Genomic DNA, 26,974 nt, shown 5'->3' with positions numbered 1-26,974 from the left:
ATGATGTGCGCGGGCGACTCCAAGTAATTTAGCGAACAACCAACTTTCTTCAATTCGATGACCTGATCCCTGCGGAGCTTAGCCATCAATAAAAATGGTGTGTAATAGTGTGGACACTGACGACCAATAATGTCCACCACCATAACAGAGAGGAAGGGAGTTGTCCATGATTTATAGAGTATGTGTACAAAAAGGGGTGTAGTGTTTGGTACATCGAGTGGAGAAAAACATGACACCCCGTGGTGAATTGATTAATACACTTTCATTTGCCAAACTCTTAGCGTAAAAAAACAGCTGTGTCATATGTTTGTTTATATGGGAGCCGTTTATGGATGCCGAGGAATTGGGAAAAATATTTTAAAAAATTGTGTAGATGTAGTGATTGAATCGTGTTTTTAATGGTAGTTGATTCAGCACCATCAAAAACTTCTAAGACACCTAAAATTATGAATTTTGACAAGTTTTACTTGGATTTACAAAAACCCCTGATTTTTTCAAAATATAGCCTAAATTTCCATAACTTTCAAGCAAAAAAGCATAATACTTTTACATTTTATCAAGTACAATTCAATTCCATGTACTTGTCTCTATTTATCATTTTTTATTTTTAAATTGACAGGTGTTTTTTTTTAAATAAAAGCATTATATTGTTTATTTTGAAATAATATTTTTAGAATTTTAATTTAGTTATAAATAATTATTAGTTCAATCATGAGAATTTTATTTTTTATAAAATATTCTAAATTATTTTTTATAGTAATTATAAATTAAAGAGTGAGATTTATCTCTATAATAATTATGTTATTTTTGCACTTTTAACTAAATTAATTAATTAAAAAATTACTATATACATAAGTATCATGTGAAATGAGTTTTTTGGGCATGTGGTATTGATAAGCCATAGTATTGGCTATGATATTGTAACAAAGTCTATTTTCAAAATAATATCTCCATAGTAAAGCCAAGAAGAACCACCAATAACTCTACCAGCTTTAGAGATTGTAAATGCAAAAAAAACCACACTAATATCAACAACAACAAAAAAATTCACCCGAGGGGCTTTTAGCTGAGTATGGAAGTGATGTTGTAATTCAACATAAAAATTTTAACTTGGTAAAAAATAAAATAAAAAATATAATATAATAATAAGAGGGACAAAAATTATAAAAATAAAAAAATATATAATTAATAATAATAAGTTTAAAGATGAAATTATAAAGTTAAATTAAACTATAAAATTACCATAGTTTTCAAGCTCATGGTATTGTATGACCACAATATTTGTTTATGGTATTTGTTATGATAAATCCTATTTAAAAGTTTGAGGAAATCTATCACGGAATGTTGGGGTGGTGGATACCTCGACGTATAACCACATTAAATCACCGAGCATCCTCTCCTTGCCTCATTTACTGCTGCTTCGAACGAGTTTAATGGAGCTAGCAAATTCGACCAAGGATGAGGCCCCTCTATGCCTACAAAGCATTAATGGTGCCTCATGTTAGGAAGAATTTTTGTTTAAATGTGTGTATCAACTATACCACTTGTCCTCCCTTCGACTCTCCTAGGGAGAGCAACATTCCTTTGCGAGAAGGTGGTCTCCTCATCTCTTGGGTTTATAAGAAGTGGCAAACGATTTGGTTAGTGGTATTCTGCAAGTGTAAAATGTTTCAAGCTAAAGGAGATTGTCATAAGCAAGGGGCAGAGTCCTCTATGCATCAATTTCCCTATATCCAACGCTTGTTGAGAGCACCATTGGAAAGTAGGGAGGATCTTTGCTCACAAAGGACTCCAATTCAATGTTTTTTTTATTATCTCAGTTCTACATAATGCAACCTCCATGCCAATTTTAAAACTCGTCCCTATTCTCCCAACCTCAACACTCCAAGGCTTCAATTTCCCAGGTGTTTCATTTAATTTTCCATTCTTGGTGTGTGGGGTCTGGTACCCTGGAGACGTTCCAATCTAGTTATAGTGTGTTCTTGTTCTCTGGTTTCTTATAGTTACAAAAGTGCTCAAAAAATTCTCTAAGTTGTATAGTGAAATGGGTAGTCTTTACTTTTAAAAGTAATGAAGATCCCCTTGTCAGTTGGTCCTCGGAAGGTTTAAATACTCTTGGTCTACATCTAGTTGGGGCGAGTTGTATTCCTTCACAATTAACACTATTTTCCTAGGGTGGAAAGTTTTATTTTCGTCCTCCTCTGTTGTCCAAAGTAGTCGATTGTGGGGCATTTATCTTACATATTCGAGGTTATTTCATTCATGTGGATTTAGATCTTCTTCCTAACGAATTTCCAGATAGGAAAGGTTTGTCCTTATTGTTGTGTCCAACGGTCTTCTGTGTCCATTGGCTTAAGATTATTGTCGTCACTCTATCCCATACTCTGTTATGTGTCTTTATCGTAGTCATCATGTCGCCTCATAAATGAATGGTTATCCATAGAGGAAGGTTCAGCTCCAGGGAAAATTCACATCCTAGACATTTGTCTAGATGGGCCTCTATGGCATCCTTGTTTGATTCGGTACCACTGGAAGTTCTTCAAGAAATTCGAACTTTAGAATCTTGGGAATTTGTGGATAAGCCTTATTTCTTTGATTATGACCTTGGAAACCATGACTTAAACTGGATCCTAGACCCTGGTAATTCAGAAAGCACAAGCTGTACTTTCTACATTCACTAACAAGTTATCAACAACTTGAATGCTTGCTTCGTTTATTCATTAGAGATAAACAAGTGGACCATTACAGGAAAGGAATATTTAAACTACCTCTTAAGAAGTATTTGATAATCTGTGGATGGCATTCTCATTCACCTTCAAAGAGTGGAAAGGAATGTGGTTTCATAGTCAGATTTCGATTCAGGGAACAAATCAAATGCTCATGTGGTGATAGACACTCATGTTGTTGACAATGCACCTCCTCTCAACTGAATACCTGTAGCAAATGGAGTCCTAATGCCTCTGGTGGTGATTTCAAACTGAAAGTTTCAATTTTATGTTTTATGTCTTTTGTGGCTGATCGCTCCAGTCTGGTTGGTTAATTTCATTCATATTCCTTTCTCTATGGTTTATGTTTGGTTGTTACAGTATCTGCATATCGAGTGGATTTGTAGCCATTCGAACTTATGTAAGTGCAACCACACTATTATGTTTAAGCCATCTGTGTGCTTGGGGTTTTTTTTATTTTATTCATTTTTGTATTCTAAAAAATATGCCTTATAATGCATTTCTTAGATAATGTTGGACAAAGAGTATGTTGATGCAGTGGAATATCACAACCAGTCTTTAGTTATATCATGAGAGGATAAGATGTTGAAAATTTTTAGTATTACTATTTCTCTCAACATACATACAAGTCGTCATAAGCAAGAATGCTATGCCTATATTGACAAACTGGTGCAGTTTTGTATACATTTTGTAAATGATTTTTTATTAATAAATTTTTTGTGAAAATTTACAAAATAAAAATTTTGAAATGCTAACATTCTTATTAAAAAGTTAATTTAGACTTTAAAAAGGTAAAATTCATTTATAAGATTATTAGTTTACACTAAATTATCTAAAAGAAAATGGCGGCATATCTAATAATAATAAACTACAAAGTGTGTGAAGAAAAAAAGAGCATGTCAAAGCAAGCCTACACCTAAATAAAGAAACACATATAGATAAGATTTATGAGTTATGTACAATTTTATTACATATATAGACTTTACGATTTATGTGTTATAACATTTTATTGGGAGCTTGTAAGATTATAAAAACAATAATATTTTAATTTTTTTCCTCTACCAAGTGTGTGAAGAAAAAAAGAGCATGTCAAAGCAAGCCCTACACTTAAATAAAGAAACACAAATAGATAAGATTTATGAGTTATGTACAATTTTATTACATATATATACTTTAAGATTTATGTGTTATAAAATTTTATTGGGAGCTTGTAAGATTATAAAAACACTAATACTTTAATTTTTTTTCTCTTCTTTATGATGTGAAGATTAGTTTTTTTGTTTTGATGAATTGAATTAATCTGTTACATGTGAGTTGTTATTTATTAGAAAAATCTAAAGGATTTTTTCACTCTTAAATGAATGGGTTGACATAGTCATGTGAGAAGTAAAGAGAACGCGCAAATGTACTTATGAAAGGAGTAGAGATTATTTTTTTATAATTCAACTAATATGAAAAATATAAATGAGTGAAGAAAAAGTATTTAATATTGAGTGAAGAAAAATATTAATGGATGGAAATAAAAACAATAATTTATTGAAGATAATTTAAAAAAATACAGATTTTTAATAATTGGTATTTATTTTTATTGCGAAAAATGAAGATTTTTTTTTTTAACTAGGTGAATCAGTAACATGTTGGAGTAATCTGAGTGAAGCTTAAGATCAAATTTTCAATATATCTTTATAACAATAAAATTATATACAATTATCTACAATTAACTTATAGTTAATAAAAAGCCTAGCCATCATTAAAGAAAAAGGGAAATGAAAAAATTTTGTTAATAACTTATTTAAATATAAAAAAACATTATATAAAGCAAGATAACAAACATTGATATTAAAAAACATTATATAAAGAAAGATATCTTTGTAAGAGAGATAACAAACATTGAAAATTATTAAGAATAAATAATCTATGAATATAGAGGAACCATTTAAGAAAATGTATTAACAGATATAATAAATACCTAATGACTAAATATTAATTTAGGAGAAACAAACATCGCGGTTTAAAAGGTATTGATTGAAGTATTAGATTTAAGAGATTCAAACAAATTGTCAAATAATTGTAATGGTCACTAGCTCAATAACATTTTGTTAATACTTTTGTTGTAAGGTAGAGATATAACATTTATTATAATATAGTTATTTATTTATGGTTTATCGAAACCATGTATACATTTTCCTAAAGTTTTAATGAATTTTAGTATTATTAATTTATTTTATTTCATTTAAATTTATTTTATAAAATGTTGTTAAATTAATTTAGGTTTTATTTCTAAATTAAAGGAAATAATTTTGATTCAATTATCTTATAATGTCTATTAACAATACGTGTGCATCTTTGGATATACTTGAACCACTATGTAAGCACCTATATACATGTGATCACCCTCATTTGCTTAGTGATATTAAGGAAGTAAACAATCTAATGTTGAGTTTTAGAGAAATTGGTCCTTGCACCAATGCCTACATCTATGATTAGCACTTTCAATGTACTTAAGGATCACCATGATTTTATTTAAAAAAATATATATTCTAAAATAATATTTAAAATCCTTTCCAAATTGGACTTTACATAAATGTCCAACCCTTCCACTGCCCACAAAACTCACCTTCACTTCAAAGAAAAAAACTACAAGAGGGATAGTGGCAAGGACTCTCAAACACTTCTCCATTATGAAATGATGGTGCTAAGAGAATTGCTCAAGCACTAAGTGACTAATTAGAAGGCTTATTTGCTTAATATAATTGGCAAATAATTGATTATAGCTATTTATTCCATGAAAAATCAAACCATTTCATTTTCTTTTCATTGATGATTCTTGGGTCTTAAGGGGTTTTTTCACTTCTAAATCGTTGTTATATCTAAAAAAATTCTTCAAATTACAAAATGATGAAGAAGTCAAATATTCTATTAGATTTACTAGACTTGGGTGTTGAGTTTATCTGGTGCAAGACTACACCTTATATCCATCAACCACAACTATAGAACCAGTTTCTACAAAACGTATTCTTGCATATTCATCAAATTTAAATGCTATAGAACAACATTTTAAATTGACAATGAACAATCCAAACAAATTTCAAGACAAAAGGAAACAATAGAATCAAAATCTTATTGAATGATTTGGTTAAACTCAACTTGTGTTTTTATAGTCTAGAGCTCTAAACCTCTCATAAAAATTATATAATCGTCGTGCATAATGATTTGGTAGCAAATAGTTTCTAACTCCAAGATTAGTAAACTAGACAATCAACTTTATAGCATTTTATATAAATTGATGGATTCATACCTCCTTTAGGAAAATAAATCACATTTGTAATTTCTCCTCTATTTGTTTAGCTCCATTGAAAGTTAGTTGATCTCTATTGTGATTCAAAGTCACTATTGGTGCCTCTTCAAATATTCATTAGTGGTGCCTTTTCAAATCCCGATTTATGGCACGTGGTCAAATTCCCCTAGATTGTTACGATTTCGCTAACTCCTCTTCGACACTATTGAGTGGGTCTTCCATATTCAAGCGTCAAATGAAATCTACTAACCTGCATCATCTATTATTCCATATGAAAGTCATATACTTGCCCATGATATATACCAAAAACAAATAATGAAGAGAGAAGCAAATCTTTTTGGTTAATGTTGCCTAATCAAGGCTAAGGACAATTATGCATTAAACAATAGTTGACAAAATGTTTTTAGAAAAAGAGATGGGAGTCCAGGGACACTAAATTTAGTGTAGAATGGTGCCATAATTAATGCAATGTAACATAACAACACAAGGACAATTCAAGGACATTAGATCATGTCTATTCAAGTAAACATCATATTGGATTACATCAAAATCATCCCATATGGATTCGAGATGCCAAAGCTCCTACATTTATGTAAAATAATGTATTTTCCTTGTATTATGAAATAGAATAGAGTCCTGTGCATGTGTAATCACATAAATACTAGAGCTAACTTTGGAACTATGTGCCACCTCACCACTGAAAGTCACGAGTTCTACTACATGTCATTCCTAGTAGATTATTGTTAGTAAACAACAAATTCTCTAGGTAGTGGATGATGTATCCATTTCTTGAAATCTTGAACAATAGTGTACATGTCATTCCTAGTAAATTATTGTTAGTAAACAACAAATTCTCTAGGTAGTGAATGATGTCTCCATTTCTTCAAAGCTTGAACGATAGTGTAAACGTCTTTAACATAGACAAAATTCTTCTTTCTAGAATCATTCAACTTCTTACTAAATAATTATGTTAGCTTACCTTCTTGACTCAATATTACTCCAATAATTGAGCCACATACATCACAATCTAATGACTTGAAACACCCTAATAAAATATAAAGTTCTAATAATATATATTTGGCTACCTTCTTCTTCAAGGTTTCACAATAATTTGTAGTTGTTGTCCATTAGTAAGCTCATTTTTTCATACATTAAGTAAGTGGTGCATAATTACCATTAAAGTTTCTAATAAACTTTTGATAAAAGCTTACAAAGCCATGGAAACTCCTCACATTAAAAGCACTCTAAGGTATTAGCTAATCCACAATGAATTTTACCTTTTTCAATACCCATTTCTAGACCTTCTTTAGAAACATCAAAACCCAAGTAAACCAACTATTTTTGTAGGAAAGTACACTTCTTTAACTTTACAATTTAACAAATTCTCTTCCTTAAAAAATCCAACACTTTCTCCACATGTTTTAAATGTTATTCTTTGGAGTCACTAAAAAAGTGAATTCCATCTGTTCATAAGGGGAAGCTTGATTGGTGATCGTTGTGTTATGAAGTATTATGTAAACCATGAAATTCAAGGTTCAAATCCCCCATGGGTCAAGCAAACAAAAAAAATTGTGAATGTCATCAAGATATACAATGACAAGCTTTCCAACAAACAACTTGAAGAATTTGTTCATTAACCTCATAATCCACTAGTTACATTAGCTAATCCAAAAAAAATAATTCACCATTAAAAAATTCCATCCTTTATATTGAAAATCCTACTCCATTCATCACCATCCCTTATCCAAATTTGATGGTATCTACTTTCTAATCTATCTTTGAAAAGTACTTCAATTTGCTCAAATAATTCATAAGGTCCTTCATTCTTGGAAAGGGAAATTGGTACTTGATGGTATTAATAGGCCATTAATCGATATACATTTTCCATTCACTACCCTTATTGGGTGCCAATACTGCTAGTACAACTTGGGGACTTAAACTTTCGAATATAAGCACTCTATCAAACGATTATTGCACCTACTTATTTAACTTCACTCTTTAGAGGAATCATTCAATATGGGGTTTTATTGGGAAAACTTTATCCTCGTATCAAGAAGATAGGATGGGAAATATTATGATGGGAGGCATTTCCATTAGCATGTCATTCAAAAAAATATCTTCAAAATTGTTCAGCAAATGTTGAACCTCCATCCACACATTTTCCTTAGCTTCTTGGACTTTATTTGACCTTATGGACAAACATATTTGTTCTTTATTTTCTTCTCTAAACAACCCTTTAGTTGAGAAAAGCACGACTTGATTGCTACTATTGCTAGCACTTCTACTCCCATTATTGTCCATTATTTTTATTCTCCCCCATCATAAGATTCAATGTATAATGTTTTCCATCCTTCTCAAATTCACATGTATTTCCATCCCATAATAGAAAACCTTCCTTTAAAAAAACCATTATATCACAAGTAGAACATGGCATACATCCATCTCCACCACATCACACAACACGTGGTCACTAAAGTTTCTAAAATTCTAAAAAGTTAGCAAGGATTTCTTTGTCACAATGATGTGTTGATGTTTCTATAGCCATGAAACTTGATATGGATTGGGATGAGAAATTCACTTTAATTAGCTTCTCAGTCACCTTTATGGACATTAAATACTTTGTGCCACTACCATCTATGATCAAATTGCATCATTTACTCTTAACATTACATTTAATTTTTGTTGGGCCTAGTAATTGAATTTCAATTACTCAACACTTAATTATCAATCCAGGGCTTCGTAAGCTTCGAGGCATAGCACATGAAATGCCAAGGATTCTGGGTCAGTTCTGTAATCGCTATCTTTATCCCCACAACTGAATCATTCAGGTGCAATAAAACATATATGTAAAGAAGACCTTGAAATTATTTTTCTGTATTATCAACACAGTGACACCACACCACTCAAGAGACTAGATTTTCACTAAAAAATAACAACCAGAGACCTGAAAGAAATAACTCAAGAGCAAACAAATCCAAGATTCATTTCAAACCATGCAAGCGCAAACATTTCAAAACATAAAGAATTTTCAAAATAGATCTATTATTGCAATCAATTCGTGTATTAGAAGAGGAAAAACAGTTCTTTCACTCTGTTCCTACACTGGGTAGAACATAGCAATGCATGCACTCTGTTCCTGCACTGGGTAGAACATAACAGTGCCTGCACTCTATTCCTGGACTAGGAGAAACAATAACACTCTATGCCTGTACTGAAGAAAAACACCCTGTTCCTATACTAAAAAGGATATTGTATAACAAGTCTAAACTCAAATACTGTGAAAAGAAACCTTGCTTGAATTAAGACAAAACTCTCAGACTCATCACACCTTCAATGCATGAACCTCAAGGCTTCATCAATCATCGAAAGAAATATTAAACTCCTGTGCATAAATAGGAAAATCACCTCACAAATATATCTATCTTGTTTTGGTTTAACACTATGTTCAAGATCTACTTTTGTGCATATAACTTTATAAATAAAACTCAACCGATGACTCCAGTTTAATTAAATATGATAGTATTTTATTCTTTCACTTATCATTTCGAAATAACCGAAAGAAAACTTACAATCATCAGGCCTAGAATAATACAGTGAAATATTAAATCAAGAGGTCCTCAACCAAGAATAACTTCACCTGCACAATAACACTGCCAAATAGCTACAGGTACCATAACAAGGGTTTTCGCTTGCTTGCTATGAAAAAAAGACAATTTGAAGAATAAACATATCAACTTCCAAGCAATATTGAAATAACCCCTCTGTAGATATTATCTCAGGGAATATGTGTGAACCACAGAGTATATCTAAACTAAAGAGATGACTTCGAAATCAAAAGAGCATTTGCAGATTCAAACCCATACTGTGGTTTACAATAAATGAAATAAATTATTCAATAACAAAGGAATCTCTGCTCAAAAGTAAACCCCAAGCATAAACACGAGAACGCAAAGTTACATATCTGAACCTTTATCACTTGTTTCGAAAGAAAACACACAAGGGCTTATCCAATCGGGTGCATCTCTTACAAGAAAATTTTCACACATAAATATTTATCACATCATTTACTCACCACAAAATATAATAGATAGAGGGAGAATGAGCTGGGTTGGTTGGGCCTTAGCCAACCAGCTCATTTCCCTATTTAAGGAATGACATTAATCTATAAGAAAAGGTTGTTCATCATAAGAAATAAAATACACGAATGCATGAATATGACATTAACCATCTTTTATTAAATAACCAAATTCTTTGCTTGATACATAACGTATAGTGACAAATCCAAACTTAGAGAGGTCACGGTGATACAAACTTTCTGAAAATATAAACCCCAAAATAGTTCATAGTATCGCTAGCTTCCATCCTAATCTATCTTGACATATATACAAATTACATTGTCCCTCGGCCATATTAAACAGATAACAAAAGATGGAGCTATTGGCAACTAATCTCTAACTTTAGGAACCCTCCAATGCTCCAAACCATTTGTAGGAAAACGGGAACAGGTCCTCAGGAGTGAATGTGCGTATTTCTTCCTAGAAAACCGGGATTGACTCCTAGTCAGACTCTCGAACCAATGGTCTTCCATATTCGGTGCAAGAATAAGGATGAGTGCAGGATTCTCAGAATCTTCTAGTACCATAGCCACTTTTTATCTTGAATTAGTGAACATACATTTTAATAATTGTAAGGTAATATAAATGGAAAGTTACATAGAAAAACATTGATCTTTTTTACTTTTAATTAAAATGAGCATACATTATCCATTTACCCAAAGAATGATTACAGAAACTAAAAATACTTGCATAGAGATCTTATTTAGGTTGTGTTGTGCTATGAAACAACCCCCCCATTTATTTATATATAAATCTCTTAGGAAATTATTGTATAAATAAATGGGGACCCTTAAAAATTTTAAAAACATAAGAAAAAAGCATAGTTTAAGTTTTTGAAAGAATAAATTTGATTTTTGAATAAAACATATCCAATCGGCCCCAAACAACTTGAATAAAGCATGCCCTAAGGAAAATCCTGACGATATCGCACATCGCAAAGTCTCAAAGAAACAACACTTTGTTTTTACCCTTTCGAAACTTGCGATGCGATAAAGGATAGCCCCCGAGAACCAAGCATATCTATTCCTTAAAAAGGATTAAGTGTTAACAAAATTAATTCACAACAGAACTTGCTCGCATCACAAACTTATAACGAAAACGATATACGAAAAGGCAAAGGAACACTCCTATTGTGAAATGCGATAAGCGAACCGAACCTGATAAAACAATAAACACAGTATAACAAACGTATCGTGTCTGGTTAAATCACAGATTATAAGAAAAGCTCCCTGCTTATATTCTACTCCCGATTCCTCCCGATTGCGATAAAGTTATTTCTCAAAAGGTGTGCTTAAAGAAAATCATAAGACTGAATAACTAAAATAACATAAGCCGCGCTTGTAAATAATCTGTTGGGCCCACTCTAACACCACGTCATGTCTCACGATTTCACAATTGCAAAAAGGCTTTGGCCGTTATCCATTCTATGCTACTCCCGAAACCTCTGATTGTGATATTGCGATTATCGCAATGGCACATCTCTCATATTTAATGAACTGATGCAACGATATCGCAATCACATATCAACAAAGTGTTTGAAAATAAGTTTTATTTACCATTTCACAAGGTTTTCTATGGTATGATATATTAATGGATAATAAATAACCACGCAAAGCCATGATTTCAATTATTTAAAGAATTCTAATGGTATTTATGATTTCAAAACCCAAGGTGATTTGATGGCCTGTATAGATTGATTCGCATTTAAACTCTCCTTTCCGTCATTTCAAAGCCTTGTGTGTTTGTATGTTTCCACATTTCACAACTATTTCTCTTCATTTCTCTGTGTTCTCAATTCGCAGGTTTAGCCCGAGAAAGAACTCTGTAACAAGATGACTAAGTCGAAGAAGGGAAAGAAAACTATGGAGGCTTCACAATATTTTGCTTCAGATGTAATGAAAATTCCCCCATTGTTCTCAGATACGACATGCACAATCGACAACAGTACTTCCTCATGGGAAACCATGTACCAGTTGCTGGAGAGCAAGGGTCCTAAGATAATTCAAAGAGTAGTGACAACTGACGCTACTACCTCTTTAGAAGCCTCCCACTTTGAAGCTGCCAACTCTTTTCTCCATAGAATTGTTGCTAGGCCCAAAATTCTGCCTTACACCGATATGGTAAAATGGATAATTGAAAACATTAACATTACCAATCGAACGTTTCAGACTTCAAGGAAAACGGTTATAGGATCCTTCACAATAGAAGACTTGAAGAGAATGTATCATGTACCAGACCCACAAAAGGTATATGATAAAGCCTTTCTTGAGAAATTCGCAAGTGAAAATGATGTGCCATTAGATGATCCGGATTTAAACAGGAACGCAACAAATTACAGAGATAACCATATACACAAAGATGCAACGGAAATAATACTTCATTTCATTAATGGAAAATACTGAAATATGCTTACAAACAGAAATGGAAATAAACTAGCTAGGGCGATGGTAGCTTATCTCTGAGAAGAGATGTGATGGCTACATGCCTCTGAACTGTGTTACAATGAGGCTCGAAGGCCTATTTATTGTTGAGAAACAATGGAAAACCCTTAACATTCCAAAACCTAACCCTAGGAGATGAAACGCCAAACTGTGGGCCCCGTTTGGGGGTAAATTGGTACATCAACTTCCCGGGGTCGTAACTTTGGCATATGATCTCCGTTTGACGCGTACAATAGCTCGTTAGAAAGATCTATCCGAGTACTACCACTTTGGGAGGGAACATCGGTCCATGCACCCATGTTGCCCCAGATTCCCAAAAAAACGTCGTTTAGGGCCTCAAAACGGCTCCGGAAGTTCAAGACCCGAAAAACTGCTAAAAATAGTAAACTGTGCTACAATTAAGGAAACTGAAAATGCTGAGAAAGACAATGGTGGGGGTCCAGGTGGACTTGGCAGGTGGCCACCAATATCCACCTGGATCATTCCTCCCCCCTTAGGAAGCAATGGTCCCCATTGCATTGAGCTCCTCCATGAGATGAGGAAACTTCTGCTGAACTTGTTCCCTGGTGAGCCACTTGCCCTGCTGAAGGAGTTGGCCTGCTTTGACAACTCGATACAGTTGGATATTCTGTTGGCGAGTGTTCTTGATCTGTGTGTCCATGATCCGATCAGTTGCAGCTTGTTCCATGCAATCTGGATTTAATTCTGTGGGTTTGAGTTGTTCTGCAATGTCGGATGTGTCTAGCAATGGTGGAAAGTATGGCCGAAGGCGGTCCACATTGAACACTGGGTGCAGGCCAAGGAATGGGGGAATGTTGAGCTCAAATGCATTGTCTCCCATAGCCTTAGTAATGGTGTAAGGACCATATCGGAGTGGTCTCAATTTCCGATAGGCTCCAGTAAGGCGTTCCTTTTGCAAATGCAACCAGACTTTGTCGCCCACCTAAAACTTGTGTGGCACCCGATGTTGATCATGTCGCTGCTTGTACTTGGCATTTGATTTCTCAAGAATGTCATGGACCTGCTGGCGAATATGTTGGATGCGCTCAATGAAGCTGGTGGCCTTATCTGTTTCGGACTGGACATGAGCTGAATTCATGTGAGTAGCTGCAAGTGGCATGGCCACATCAATGGGGCATAGTGGCTGGAATCCCAAACCCACCTGAAAAGGGCTATGGCCAGTGGAGCTGTGAAGAGCTCGGTTGTAGCTGTGCTAAACGTAGGGGAGGCTCTCGTCCCATGTGCGTGGATGCTTTGAGTTATACATGCGCAGAATGTGCACAATCATCCTATTGACAACCTCTGTCTGGCCATCAGTTTGAGGATGGAAGGCTGTGGACTTCGTGAGTTTGGTGTCCAGCATTGACCAGAGACTGGACCAAAAGGTGCTGAGAAACCGACTGTCCCGATCTGAGATGATAGACTGTGGGATCCCAAAGTGCACCCACACTCGTTCAAAGAAGAGTTTAGCAGTGGCTTCTGCTGTGATATTCTTCTTGCAGGCCATCATAATGGCCATCTTTGAGAACCTGTCGACGACCACAAAAACACAGTCATTTCCATGCTTAGTGGAAGGAAGGCCTGACATGTAATCCATGGAGATGGATTCCCAAGGTCGACTAGGGGTAGGCAACGGGGTATAGAGGCCTTGCTTCTTAATGGTCGGTTTGGCAATGGCACAGGCAGTACATGATCGGATGTACTTCCCAACATCCTGTCGAAGATTCGGCCAATAGAAATAGTTTTGCAGTACTGCCACTGTTTTCTCGACCCCGAAATGCCCAGCAGCCCGACTGTAGTGTGCTTCCCAAATCATCTTGGCACGCTCGCTTGAAGGAACACAAAGGTGACTGAGGTGGCATAATAGGGCATCCTGGAGGTGAAAATCTGCAACCTGCCGACCCTCCAAGAGTGTCTGGTATGTGTGGCCAAATTCTGGGTCGCTTTTGTAGAGAAGTGGCCAATCAGAAGTCTCGTGCCCGCAAGAGTTGAGCACGGTGGTTAGCGCCATGATCGGTGGTCGACTGAGGCAATCTGCAACATTATTGGTGCTGCCCTTTTTATACTTGATATTCAAGTGAAACTGTTGCAGGTATGTAGACCACTTCTGATGGCGATCATTCTGCAATTTCCCTTGGGTCTGTATGAACTGCAGAGGTCGGTGGTCTGTGTGGATGACCGTTTCCTTCCCCAAAATGTAATGCTTCCATTGTCGGCAGGCTTGTACAATGGAATACATCTCTTTATCATAAGTGGGGTACTTCCGGACTGTGTCTGAAAGTGTTTCACTGTGATATGCCACTGGATGTCCATGTTGAGTAAGGACTGCCCCAATAGCATAGTCAGAGGCATCTGTCTCGACCTCAAATGGTTGTTGTAAATCTGGTAACGCGAGCACTGGTGCCGTGCAGAGGCGATCCTTCAACTCCCTGAATGCCTTCTGTTGAGATTCAGACCAAAAGAATTTTGCTTTCGCCCCGCCCTTGGTGACTTGACTCAAGGGCCAAGAAATATGAGAAAATCCCAACACAAACCTGCGGTAGAAGTTGGCAAGACCTAGAAAGCTGCGGAGCTCTGTTAGAGTGGTTGGAGAGGGCCAATCCCGAATGACTTGGACCTTGGCTGGATCGACATGCACCCCCTGTTCATCAATGATGTATCCCAGATACTGAACCTCGGTCATGCCAAAAGTGCATTTCTCCAAATTGGCACATAGCTTGTGTTGCCGCAGTGTTTGGAGAACCTGTCGGATGTGGTGGAGGTGCTCTTCCCAACTCTGGCTGAAGATCAGAATGTCATCCAAGTATACTACTACAAAGGAGTTGGTGAATGGCCGCAAGATGTCATCCATTAGCCTCATAAAGGTTGCAGGAGCATTCGTCAATCCGAAAGGCATGACCAACCATTCGAAGAGGCCCTCCTTGGATTTGAAGGCAGTCTTCCACACATCTGAGGGTTCAATTGGTACCTGGTGATATCCTGACTTCAGATCGATCTTGCTGAAATATTTCGCCCCCTTTAGTTGGTCTAGGAGGTCATCAATCCGCGGGATCGGGTACCTATTACGGACAGTGATCTTGTTCAGCGCCCGATAGTCAATACAGAGTCTCCACGTCCCATCCTTCTTCTGTACCAACACTATCGGGCTCCCACAGGGCGAAGAACTCGGACGGATGTGACCTTTCTGCAGGAGCTCCTGAATCTGCCTCTTGATTTCATTGTTCTCCAGAACGGAGCGCCGATAAATTGGTCCATTGGGTAGCGGCGCACCTGGGGTCAGATCGATGGAGTGCTTGACTTGACAGTGCAGAGGAACCCCTGCCGGGGAGGTGAAGATGTCTTCGTACTCCTCCACAATCTTGTCCATCTGTAGCTGCCGTGCAGAGGGCCCCGTTTGGAGGCCGCGGCCACTGTCTTCTTCTTCCCTTGAGGGCGTATCATCAGGAAAACAAATTTCCTGGTTTTGGAAATGATCTTACTGCATTGTTTTGCAGTAATCAAAGAGATGGCGGCAGGTGGTGCTACCTCTGGTATCCTGAACAACTTATTTCCCAATGTAATAATAACAGCACGGGGCCTTGATTCATACACAGCATGTCGCTTCCACAAGTATGGTTGTCCTAGTAATACATCACAAACTTCAAGGGGAGCAATGTCACACAATACCTCATCCGTGAAGGGCTTGATGTTGTATGGAAGGCGACACTGCTGGCTCACGCGAAGATCTCGCCCTTGGTGAAGCCACCCAATGGTGTATGGTTGTGGATGTGCTGTGGTCGGTAAGCCCAACCGCTTCACGACCTCTGCCGAAATGAGGTTCTTTTGACTCCCGCTATCAACAATGAACTGTATCGGGGAGCCCTTTACCCACATCTGGGAGTGGAAGAGACGCTCCTCCTCCTCTGGATCTTCGGGTTCATTTTTCTGGATCTTTGCGGTAGCAACAGTGGCGCTGGGATCCGCATCAATGATCTGCTTCCCTTTTTCATACCCCTTATCGGGTTCTGACTCAGAGTCGGAACATGCATCTGATTCTGAAACCTTTAGCTCAGCCACCAGTGACTGCTTGGCCCGACACTCACTTGTGTTGTGAGTGGAGCTCTTATGGAACTCGCACCATTTTCCAGTGTCCTTTCTCGGCTTCGCGGCGTTGCTCTTTGCTTGCAGCTTCGGCTGGTTGTCTTGGGCTGTCCCGCCTTGGCTTTGTCCTTTGTTCTGTGGTTTAGGGGCACCTTTCCCCTGCTTTGGATTCGCAGATCCAAAGTCTCGCTTCTTTTGTTTAAACTTCTGCTCGACCTTGACGGCATACCGGTATGCTGCGCCGAGCGAGGGGATGTTTAGGAACTGTATTTCTTCCTGGATGTACTTGTGCAGGCAGCCACGGTATTTGAGTATCAAATGTTGCTCCGAATCCTTGATACCCAACTTTGTGCGAAGGGTATGGAAAAGATTGGTGAACTCCGACACGTCTTGGTCCCTTCCCTGCCGCAGCGTGGTCCACTTTATGTATTCATCCTCATAGCTTCCGACAGGGTAGTACTGCTCCTTGATGGCATCCCGGAACGAACCCCAGGTGGGTGCGGCTGAAAATAGTGAGCCAGTACTTTCATCCTTCTGCTCGCAGTAGGTTTCCCACCAGTCCTTGACGTGGGGGGCTGCTTTGAGAAGAGCAAAAACAATCTTTTCCCGACTCGAAAATTCATGAACAGAAAAATAACCCTCTAGCAGATTTAACCATTTATCTACGGCATCGGCGTCTATCTGACCCTCGAATATGGGGATTTCAAAATTAACTTGTACCTTAAAGGGTGTGGCGTTTCCAGAGGAGCTGCTGGAAGCCGATGTGCCGCTTCTGGGTAGCTGCTGAAGGATCTGCGCAAAGCTGTCCATCATCGCGTTCCGTTGTCGCTCGAGCGCTTCTTCGAGCAAGATTTTGATGGGATCTCCTGCCCCCTCGTCTTTCTTCTCGTCCGCCATGGGAGGCCGTCGGGATTTGCGAGGCTGGTCTTGCAAAGGTTCAACCAGTTCAAGCCCTAACTCCTTATATCCCGACCTTGTTGGGGACATGCAAAGAAAAACAGAGAAAAAGCAGACCGCTCTGATACCACTGATCCGGATTTAAACAGGAACGCAACAAATTACAGAGATAACCATATACACAAAGATGCAGCGGAAATAATACTTCATTTCATTAATGGAAAATACTGAAATATGCTTACAAACAGAAATGGAAATAAACTAGCTAGGGCGATGGTAGCTTATCTCTGAGAAGAGATGTGATGGCTACATGCCTCTGAACTGTGTTACAATGAGGCTCGAAGGCCTATTTATTGTTGAGAAACAATGGAAAACCCTTAACATTCCAAAACCTAACCCTAGGAGATGAAACGCCAAACTGTGGGCCCCGTTTGGGGGTAAATTGGTACATCAACTTCCCGGGGTCGTAACTTTGGCATATGATCTCCGTTTGACGCGTACAATAGCTCGTTAGAAAGATCTATCCGAGTACTACCACTTTGGGAGGCAACATCGGTCCATGCACCCATGTTGCCCCAGATTCCCAAAAAAACGTCGTTTAGGGCCTCAAAACGGCTCCGGAAGTTCAGGACCCGAAAAACTGCTAAAAATAGTAAACTGTGCTACAATTAAGGAAACTGAAAATGCTGAGAAAGACAATGGTGGGGGTCCAGGTGGACTTGGCAGGTGGCCACCAATATCCACCTGGATCATTAGACCCAATTAAGAAATGGAGGTCAAATTTGAACAAACACAAGCATGATAAATTGGGTATGTATTCTATATTGTCTCTCGCTTCTCCATACTCATATATCGCAGCCATGATGTGTAGATTGTTTGGTTATGCTGATACAACTAAGTTCTCTATTGAGTGGGTTCCCCTAATTGATGTTGTTGTAAATTATTTTATAATGGATTGGGGCACTATCCTGTCTAATAATATTTCTTCTCAAATCTGAGAGTTTAGACAACACCGATATGTCACCACTAGAATAATCCCACCATTTTTCATGAGTGCCTACATTATGGATGTAGTTTGTTTCACTACCAATTTCCCAACCATGGGATGGAAATGGACTATTCAAGATCCCACTCCCATCCATATATACCATAAAATCCTGTGGGAATCCAATTTCCACACCCATTTCTATAAGATTTGTCAAGGAGTTATGCTTCCCATCCACCAAGACATTTTTGACAAAAGGGCCTCAAGATTGTCTGATGAGGCCAAAATTGACTTTTTACCAATAGGTAGGTGGTTTGGAGAAGAATTGTTTACTTATGTTCAAGTCTATGGAAGCCTAGCACCTCCCCATGTTCTCCCATGGTATGTACTAGATAAATTGCTTGCTCGAGAGATTTCTTACCAAACTATAGGGGATGGGTTAACCAAGACCCTAAAAGAATCTAAGAAGTCTCTTTGGCCTTCCTTTCCCCTCCAATGCAGTGTTTATGCATTACATGATTTCAAGCATGTTGCGCTTGAAATCGATCACATTACATGTTTAAAACTTTCCACCATTCATGGAAGACAGTTTGACCCCAATAAGGTTGCGCAAAATTTCACTACCCAAGTGAAAATTAGACAGTTCATCCATGAGGATGATGATTTTGATGACCTGTTTGAGTCTATTGAGTTGTTTTCACAAGTGCAACATTTGGCTACTTTGAGACTGGATCCACAAAAGCTAGCTCAATTCCACCAGTACAAGAGGAAAAGGCTATAGAAAATCCCTTTGGATCTATTAACGATCCCTCAACCAATTGTTCAAGAGGAGCACAGTTCAGATCAAGATTTAGAAAAAAGCTCAGAACATAGTTCTGAGCATAATTCAAAGAAGAAATCAGAACAAGGTTCTAAGTAGACGTCATGGAAAAAATCGACACAAGGCTCAAAACATAGTTTAGAGCATGATTTAGAACAGGGCTAAGAGCATAGTCCAGAGAAGAGTCTAGAGAAGAGTCCTGAAAAGATTCCAGAAAAGGGAATAGAAAAAACCTCCAAGGAGAAAGAAGTGGAAGATGTATCCATTGAATTACATACAGATGAATCTCCTTTCAAGAACCAGCTGGATGAGGCGTGGAAACAATTTGACCAGCAACTTAGAGGACAACAAGGGGAAAAAGATTTTGAAATGGAAACAACATTCATCACTCCCCAAAACACTGGGTATGGCTTGCTTACTGAAAGGGCCACTGATAAAGTTGTCACTATGGAGGAAGTTCAGATCATCTCGACCTTCCATTCATCAGAAATTGTTCTAAGGGTAGAAGAAATCCCTCCTCTTGATGTCTTTTATAGTCCCAAGCATTGTGTTATAGTATAAAGACATAAGAAAAGGAGGAGAATAGAACAGCCACCAACAATAATTCCTGATAATGAACCTATGGGTGTAGTATGGAAGGATAACCCCATGGATCCTTCAGAAAATTTGACAAAACTATCACAATTTGCAGGTGCTTATGCATCTGCTACTATTAACAAGGAAATTGAAGTCAGGCAACTAGTAAGAGAGAAAGAGGAGAGAATCCAACAGCTACAGCAGCAGATGACAGAAGAGAGACAAAATATTGACCATCAAATGAAGAGTCAAATGTCCCAATTACAATCAATATTGGACCAATTGAAGCTCCAGTATCAAGCAGAAACAAGTGCTAAGGATATCCAGATACAATAGCTACAGTTTTCACTGGACCAATTGAAAGATAATCCTAAGCTCGAGGATTTTATAAAGGAAGCATTGGAGGTCAACTCTTTATTATCAAAGCAACAAGCAACATTCTGTCAAAAGCTATCTATCATCAATCCAATGTGCAAGACAAGTGATTCACTGATGAATCAAGCATCCGATCTGAGGGTTACTTTTAATGAGATTGATGATAAGATCTCGGGATATATAACATGGCAGGACACTCTAAAGGGCAGAAAAGAAGATCTTCCCAGGATAGAGGAATCTCATAAAGACATCCTCTTTACCGATTGGGACATTCAACTAAAATAGGCAGAAAGAGCAGTTTCTAGAGCAAATGATGCTGCAAATAATATCATTGAAACCATCAATGATAATTTTCACAATGCTAATATGATACAGGAATGCCCACCTGGGAGTCTCCCCAATATCAGAGTCCTGGAAGCACAATGGCAAGAAACCTCAAAAGTGAGGGAAGAGGCGATTAAACAGCTGACCAAACTAGACTGGGAAGTATATTGGAGATATCTGGTGAAGCCACACAGTCAGTGGCTAATGCTATGCTGCCTCGCTGACTCATCCATGCACATGCTTCCTACTCTTTCAGATGCAGTGTATACAGGATAGTTGCACATGAGGACAAGTCAGCCTCCTGAAGTCAAGTCGATGATGGATATCTACAAGCTCATACAATGAATGAAAGAGTAGACACCATTACATGTTGGAGCTCGTCATTGCAACAATTTCTATTTCTGTATTTCTATCACTTATTTTAAGGAGAGTTGTTTAAACCTCCTCAGAACTTTCATGTAATATCTATTTTTGTACTTTATTTTTATTATATAAACCCTTTCATGTCTTTAAAGAAAGGGTCCCCAATTTTATAAACAAACACTTTAAAAGCTTGCACTTCTGTACTTTTAAAGTTTATCTTAGTAGAATGACTGGATCAGAGTCCTGAAGTTTTGTGAAGAAGGCTTTTGGAAGCTTGCACTTTTTTACTTTTGGAAACCATCTTATTGAAAAACACTGGACTAGATCTATTTACTTCATGAGCATAGTTATATGCATCGGCTATTTCTATCATTGTGTATTTTTTTGTTTATGAATTGATATCCAATTCTCTTTATATCGTTCGTCATATGTATCTCTTTTCATGCAGTTTTGTATGCATTCACTTTTGAAAATTCTTGGACTGTTATCTTTAATAGCTTTTAATTTTTGTTAGTGTTTGGTTAATCTTCATTATCATACACTAAATATAATCATTGTAGATCGCATAAGTATAAGTAAAATCCTAGGTAATAAATAGATAGGTTAAATATACATGTATTTTAGTTGAAAACCACCCCATCTATCACTTAGATTTTTGGTAATCAACACCCTATCCATCCTATCACATTTTCATTGGGAAATTGGTCCCATTATATCCAGCCGGAGCCACTAATCCAAACGGATAAGGGACGGTATTCAAGTCCCCGACCGAGCATTTTTCCCCCATGTTGTTGCAGCGATTTTCGAGGCTTCAATAGGTTGTAAAAAATAGGCTAAGGTAGGGTTATTTAGGTGAAAAATAGGACAATTATGGAAGCCAACACTTTTAAAAACACTTTTCGTCTATTCAGGTTCTTTTGCATTCTTCTTCTCAGGTTTGACTAACATCCTTTTGAATATAATATTTTCACCCTATTCTTGTTAAAGCATCATAAAATTATCTCCAATGAGTGATGCCTTATGAGTCCTAGCCTTATTTTTCCTTCCATGATGGTGTTTCTCTTAACATTTACATGCCTTATGTCCTTCTATTGTGAATTTTGTAGAAAATAATGACATACTTACCTTAAAATATTTTAAAACCTCTACCTCTACTATTATGTTACCTTATCCAACAAATTGATTATTAATAGCTTCATCCCAATTACTATAACTAGATAGTTCTCTTGTATCATTCGCTCTTCCTCCACCTTTAAGATCTCTTGTGAACCTTTTTCGATTGGTTTTGCTTAGTTTTGAGGGAAGTTTGTTATTGAATTTGTGCCCTCCTTGTAGTCAAGTTGGCTTATTGATCGTGTGAAGGAACACATTTTCTTATTGCATGAGCATCCATATAATCTTGCACCATCATTATAGTTTTCATTAAGCTAGTTTGCACTGCAGGCATTTTAGTCTTTTTGTTAGATTTTGAGTGTGTGGAGCGTGTTTCTTGAAAAAAGAAAAAAAATTGTTTTTACAAGTTTATTCGTAGAACCTTATAGAAATCTCTTTTCATCGAAGAAAAATAGCTATATTTTCATATAACTAAGTTTCTATTGATTTCTTTTGCGTCAAAACACTAGAAGTTGCACTCTCATTTTACCCATGACCTAAAGAACAACCTTTTAAAATCAAGTTCTTAATTAAAAATAACTAGAACATTTTTTTATTTGTTATTAATTACATCAACAAGTCTAGCTCTTTAGGGCCTTGGAATAGGTGTGTTGAGAGTTAACTCACGAAGCCCTCTCAAACTATTAAACATAAATGTTGAATAATGAGTGAAATCCAGTGTCGTTAGAAAGCCCAGGAAATCTCCTTTCTACTGGGAGTCAAACACGAGGGAGAGTGAAGACAAGGAAAGAGAGATAACGCCTCTCCTACTTGTTGCATCCCACCCCGAGACTGTTCCGCCCGGATTTTGATACGAACTTGTATCTATAGTTTCTATTCCTAGGGACCACATAGGTCGTTACAGAGGGGAATCCCGCAGCACCTAAGGCAGACATTGCATCACGTTCATTATTACTTCTTGAGGGTATCCTTGCGAAGCTTGGTACTTGCACCGGCAAAGGATTTTGTCTGGGGGGCAGTGTAATTGTTTCTGTCACCTTCGCTAGTAGGCTTGGGCCATTATTATCCAAAACTATCTTTGGAAGGTCCTTGATTTCACTTTATTGTATTTTGGTCTCCAATCCTCATCACCCATAATGGAAATACTTGGAAGTTGCTTGATTTACTGTATCTTCTAGGGACTTTGTTAGAGAGTGCTCTTTGCTCCTAGTTGGCCATAACTTTATAAAAATTTTAAGTCTTTAATTAGTTCTCTTAAATAATTAAAAGTGGTTGATCGACCAGCTCGTCGGTCTAGGAGGCTTCGTGGGATCCTTGAGAAATTTTTTCCTAATGCTCCTAGATCTAAGGTTGATCTTTCCAAACCAAAGCCAGGTCCCCATGCCGATGGGCTAGTTAGATCAATTGATAATAACACAGCTAACCTGCTAAACCAATTGCAACAGTGGTCTTTGCAAACTGCTTCTTCTATTCAGGCATCTCCACCAGTGCCCATGCTTTCTCAACCTTCGTCTATCAACGTTGTTCAAACTCTAAACCCAAAGGAAATCAACAATTCAATGGGAAGAATAAAGGACATGGTAAGAAAAAGAATCAGGATGGGAAGGGTAATGCAAATAAGCCCGATAGTGATTCTGGGGAGGGTTAAAAAGAGTCCAAGAAGAAAGTGAAGTTTCCATGCAAGTTATGCAATGGTGACCATTTGACTCATCTTTGCTTAAAGATTCAAGATGCTCAGCGCTTTTTGGTTTAGCAAGGGTCTTCTATATCCTAGGTTGTGCTAACTCACCCTTTTCCCCAAGGGCAACAGTTGCTAGCTGGCATAAATGCTAGTACTAGTACCCCCAGTGGGGACAAACAGGAAGGAGAAAATCCATCAAATGTTTATATGATGAGTTCACGTGTTGACTTTTCAACATGGAAATTTGTTTATGGTGAACAAAAATCATCTAAGGCCAAGAGTACTCTTGATGTTTCAGAGCCAGTCCATATCAAGAGGCCGGTAGTTGAGCCTATACCTCAGATGTCGAAAGGCTCCGCAAAGCATTCAATAATTAACCCTAATGCCAAGGAAGCTCAGAACTACTCCATTATAGAAGATCTGGCTTAGAGTCCTTGTGCCATGTCAGCGTTAGAGGTACTCCAGTCATGCCTAGCACAAAGGAGTGCGTTGCTCACTGCGATCAGAGTGGTAGATCCAAAGAACTCTCTTATCCTTACATTCGACATGTCGAATATCAAGAAGAGACTCCCACATCATATGGATTTTCAAATCAAGTCTACATACTGAAAGACCAATATCTTTCGAACCGTAGTTGATGAGGGAGCTTCCACATGCATAATGTCTATATCATGTTGGAAGGCTATTGGATCACCTCAGGTTGTTCCATCACCTACTCTCTTAACAACATTTGATGGTCATTCTCATAGGCCACATGGGATTATTCCATCCTTTCCCATCTATGTTGGGGGCAAGGTTGTAAATATCAAAGTAGAAATAGTTGATGCAAATTTGGATTATAATCTCCTTTTGGGAAGAAATTGGGTTTACGAGATGGATGCTATTGTATCATCGTTATTCCGCATCCTCTATTTTCCTCATGAAGGGAGAATTGTAATGGTTAATCAGATGGATTATTCTCTGGGTGAATCCAATGCATCTTCTAAATCTATTGTTCCCTTAGTGAACAATCCTAAGAAGCCTATTGAGAATCTAGGAGTTGGGATGTATTCTTCCTTAATGGGTACCTTTGATTTTCTTGCTCCTATTGCTCGAATTAATGTTATTTCATCTTCCAAGGCACCTTCTTGAAGAGAGTTTTTAGAACTCATTATTTTTTGGATCCTTGGCTCTTACCCTCTTCTACCATCACATTTGACGAGGGGCAAGTGGGTGGAATGGAATTTCTTATGTATGTAGCTGAAATTTCTTATCAATCTATAGTTAACACTGCAGAATTCGATCCTACTCCTCTTTCACCGGAGGATCTAGATGGGGATGTGTCTCCGGCTTAGACTCTAGATTCAACTTCTGCTATGGATTGCCTAGATACCGTTTTGCCATCTAAGGAAGCAATTCTAGAAGTAATGACGTGTATTGAGAGGTCATGGAATGATTTGCATCATCGCCCATGTTTCCTCCCTGATTTGCGATAAGTAGAATCAAGATTTCTCAGTCCTTCATCTACTGGTGATGTTCACGAAGTTTAAATCCTTTGGCTCTAGCGCAGGTTTCAGTCGAAGGTAACATCTCTGTCATTTCAAAAATTGTTCCAGTGAACATGTCTAGGAATCCCAACGTTATCGAGAATATCTTCATTGGAGCTGATTGTTCCCCTGAAGAAATTTGAATTTATACCGATCTCTTTAAAGAGTTTCGAGACGTGTTTGCTTGGTATTATGAGGAAATGCTTGGGATATATCCATCTATAGTCCAGCATGAGATCAAGACATATGAAAATGCAAAACCTATCCACCAGAAGCTTCGACCGGTAAACCCTAGGAACGCAACAACGATCAAAGTTGAGGTTGAAAAGTTTCTTAAGGCGAGTTTCATATACCTCGTTCCTTTAACTAAGTGGGTCTCAAATCCAATCTCGGTTGACAAGAAGCAAGGAACGATCTGTGTGTGCATTGACTTTAGGGACTTGAATAAGGCTTGTCCTAAAGATAATTACCCCACACCATTTATTGATCAGATTATCGATGAGTGTGCAGGTAATGAGATTTTCTCTTTTATGGATGGATTTTCCGGTTATAATAAAATCACTATTCATCCAGAAGATCAACATAAGACAACTTTTATTTTCCCCTGGGGTACATTTGCATATAATAATATGCCTTTTGGCCTTAAGAATGTTGGAGCTACCTTTTAGCGAGCCATGTCATATGCTTTCCATGATATCAAACATATTATTGGAGCCTACTTGGATGATTTAGTTGCTCATTATCGAAAGAGAATTGATCATCCCAAGCATCTTCGATTAATTTTTGAACGATATCATTTCTACAAAATCCGTTGAATCCAAATAAGTGTGTTTTCGCCGTCACGTTCGGCCGGTTGTTGGGATTCATCATTTCTACTGAATGGATTCATGTAGATCCCTTCAAGGTTGAGGCAATACTTCAGTTGCCTCCCCCGTCCACTATTTTTGAACTTCGGAGTCTTCAAGGAAAATCCAATTTCTTAAGGATATTTATCACTAATTATGCCGAGATTGCTAAAGTATTTATGAGATTTCTCAAGAAAGGGGTCCCAGTTATATGGGGTGATTGCGCGCAATGCTCATTTGATGCTTTGAAAAAAGAATTAACCTTTGCTCCTTTATTGAGTTTCCAATTATGTTTCGGGTAGAATCACCCTAGGGCCTTGGGTTGGGAACCCCAACAGAGCGGAGGGCATACAACATAAAGAGACACACAAATAAGCAATCCTAATACTTAAACAGTACAAAGGGTTTATGTTGTGCGCTAGCTACATCTTGTGTACACCGAAAATGTGCTTCGGTTTGGTTACTACATCTTTCTTCATTCAATTCCTTCCACATTATTGGCCTGCAGGTAACACTCGCGCTGGATTGATGAAAGATGCCTTAATGCCTTCCTTCCAACAAATCTTTTCCCATCAAATTCAACCCATTTCTTCGGGAACAAGGTCTAGAGTCCATTTGGCAGTACCTTAGGGTTTGCAGTCATCAGTGGCAAATTCCTTCACTATCAACAATGGGAATACATCATTTTCTCCTGATTGATAAATTCTTCCGTGTGTTTGACTTCAGATCATTTATTCGCACTTGTTAGATTGTACTGGGTACATTGGCTCTCATCATCATTATCAGTGAGTAGTCTCACGTTTGTTAAC

The sequence above is a fragment of the Pinus tabuliformis genome, chromosome 7 (genome assembly GCF_031772625.1).
Source record: "Pinus tabuliformis cultivar Carrire ecotype Pingquan chromosome 7, CPIR1, whole genome shotgun sequence".
NCBI lineage: Eukaryota > Viridiplantae > Streptophyta > Pinopsida > Pinales > Pinaceae > Pinus > Pinus tabuliformis.
Note: the sequence above shows the minus strand (reverse complement) of the source record.